Below are 2,836 nucleotides of genomic sequence, written 5' to 3'. Positions count from 1 at the left end.
AGGGGACACAACTTTAAAGTGAGGGGAAATAGGTATAAGACAGATGTCAGAGGTAGTTTCTTTACTCAGAGAGTAGTAAGGGTATGGAATGCTTTGCCTGCAATGGTAGTAGATTCGCCAAGTTTAAGTGCATTTAAGTCGTCATTGGACAGTCATATGGACGTACATGGAATAGTGTAGGTGGGATGGGCTTCAGATTAGTATGACAGGGTGGCGCAACATTGAGGGTCAAAGGGCCTGTACTGCGCTGTAATGTTCTATGTTCTATGTTTACTTTATAGAATCCCTACAGTGTGGAAGCAAGCCATTCAGCCCATTGAATCCATTGCAAATTCTCTGAAGAGCATTCCACCCAGACCCAGCCCATCCCTGCAACACCGCATTTCCCATGACTAACCCACTTAGCCTGCACAGCCCTGGACACTATGAGGCAATTTAGCATCACCAATCCACTCTAACCTACACATCTCCAGACTTCCACCAACTGCAATGGTGTGATCTGAACCTGTGCTGTCCAGGTCTCTGGATTATTAACCCAGTGACAATATCACTGCACTACCTTCTGCTGCCTTAGCTCTACGCCAGCTGCTACAACACCCAGTATACTGCACTGAGAAAGCACTGCATTCAGTGTAAATGCCTTGGACAGTACTCAGGTCACACAAAAGTGCTTTATAAAAACAGGATCATTCCATCACTCATTTCTCGATGATGCCACTTCTCCAGAATTCTCAGCTGGAAGATGATGTTGTGACAACTCAGGTAGCCTGCTTCGCAAATCCCAGTGCTCAATCCAGTTGGCATAGAAACTGTCCCATTTATATTGCAAAGCTATTTGAAAACAACTGCACATGCATGTCTGCCTGTTTAGTGATGATTTAATTGGTGCTACTATACCCTGCTATATTGTTTGAGGAAGGTCTAAATCTGGCAGCAACAGTAGCAGCAAAAGTAAGACAAATTTAGCAGAACGCCTCCAGAGATAGTGCCAGGCACTGTTGGAAATAGGCTTCAGATTTCCTTCAGAAAGTGGACACGAGGCATTTGCGCTGGAAGATTAGGTGAGCATGTCTTTGGGAATCTATCAGCGTATTGGCACTCTACACTAGCAACTGCAGCCTCTCAAGAGTCAATAGCTGATGGTGGTGAGTCGAGAAAACTCTGGGTGCTAGGACACTTGTTTCTTTTCTGAGAGGCTTTTTTATTTGGCAGTCGCATCAAGGAATAAGGATTGAAGGCTGGGAAATGGATTGAAATAGATATCAGTGATAACCTCATTGAACGGTGGCCTCTGAGCTTCACAGTTCTTTCTTTACCCATTCACTGGATAAGGACATCCCAAGCATTTAATGCTCATCACCTAGCTACGCTTGAGAAGTTGGTGGTCAGCCATCATTTAGAACCAATACATTCCGTGGGCCAGGAAGTTACAGGCATCTGACATTAGTGATGATGAAGGAATGGTGATGTAATTCTGTGTCAGGATGGTTTGTGATTTAGAGGGCAACTTGCTATTGGTGGCGTTCCTGTACATCTGCTGGGAACATCATGTCCTTCTTGGCGAGAGAGTTTGTAAGCTTGCTAGTTGCTATCACAGATAATTCATCTCGTAATCAGTACACACTTCAGCTGCACTGCACCAAGAGTGAAAGGATTGCATTTTCAAGGTAATGAATATGATGGTGATCAAGTGGGCTGCTTTGGACACCTCCCTCCCCTTTCTTGACCTCTCCATTTCCATCTCCGGTGACAGTCTTCAGGCGGATGTTTACTACAAACCCACAGATTCCAATAACTATCTGAACTACACCTCCTCTCACACAGTATCCTGCAAGAACTCCATCCCGTTCTTCCAATTCCTCTGCCTCCGCATCTGCTCAGACGAGGAGACATTCCACACCCAAGCATCCCAGATATCCACCTATTTCGAACAATGTGCTTTTCTTCCCTCTGTCATCCGGACAGCCCTCCACCGCACCACCTCCATTCTCTGTTCCACTGCTCTAAACCATCCCCCACCTCCCAATGCAATAAAGTCAGAGTCCCCCTTGTCCTCTGCTACCACCCAACTGTCTCTGCATCCAAGTCATCATCCTTAAACAACTCTGCCAACTCCAACTAGACCTCACCATCAAGAACATCTTGCCCTCCTCACCCTTCTCTGCCTTCCGTAAGGACCGTTTCCTTTGGCAGTTCTTGGTTAGTGTCACTCTCTCCACTGAATCCCCCAAACCCCCAGGTACTTTCCCCTGCAACTGGAAAAGATGTAAAACCTGCTGGTACACCACCCCCTCACCTCCGTCCAGGGTCCCAAACAATCCTTCCAGGTGAGACAGAGGTTCACCTGCCTCTCCTTCAACCGAGCTTACTGCATCAGGTGCTCCTGATGTGGTCTTCTCTACATCGGGGAGGCCAAATGTAAACTTAGGGAACGGTTCACTGAACATCTGAGCCAGGCCCACAGGGACCGACTGGACCTCCCAGTCACCACTCATTTTAATTCCCCTTCCCACTCCCTTTCCAACATGACCATCCTTGGCCTCCTCCATTGCCACAATGAACTAAACCTCAAATTGGAGGAACAACACCTCATCTCCTGCCTGGACAGCATACAGCCCAGAAGACTCAACATTGAGTTCTCCAATTTCAAATAACCTCCCTTCCCATCCCCCGACTCTCTTCCCAACCACTCCCCATCCCTTCCACTGCTCCCTGCCACCAACCAGATTCATTCCTCCCATCGACCAACCAGGTCATACCTTCTGCCTGTCTTCACCCATCCCCACTTCACCATCCTGCCCCCTCCTCTCTCTCTATCTGCAGCTCCCCCCCCCCC

At 47.7% G+C, this 2,836-nt stretch overlaps 1 protein-coding gene across 4 annotated transcripts in view; it reads left to right on the top strand.

Annotated features, from left to right (window-relative positions):
• The window catches only part of wscd2 (WSC domain containing 2), a 561,402-nt gene that overhangs the window by 244,059 nt on the left and 314,507 nt on the right, over nucleotides 1-2,836 (top strand). The gene's annotated exons all lie outside the window — the stretch shown is intronic.

Source organism: Chiloscyllium plagiosum, chromosome 25 (assembly GCF_004010195.1).
Source record: "Chiloscyllium plagiosum isolate BGI_BamShark_2017 chromosome 25, ASM401019v2, whole genome shotgun sequence".
Taxonomy (NCBI): Eukaryota; Metazoa; Chordata; class Chondrichthyes; order Orectolobiformes; family Hemiscylliidae; genus Chiloscyllium; species Chiloscyllium plagiosum.
This window is presented reverse-complemented; position numbering and strand designations above follow the sequence as displayed.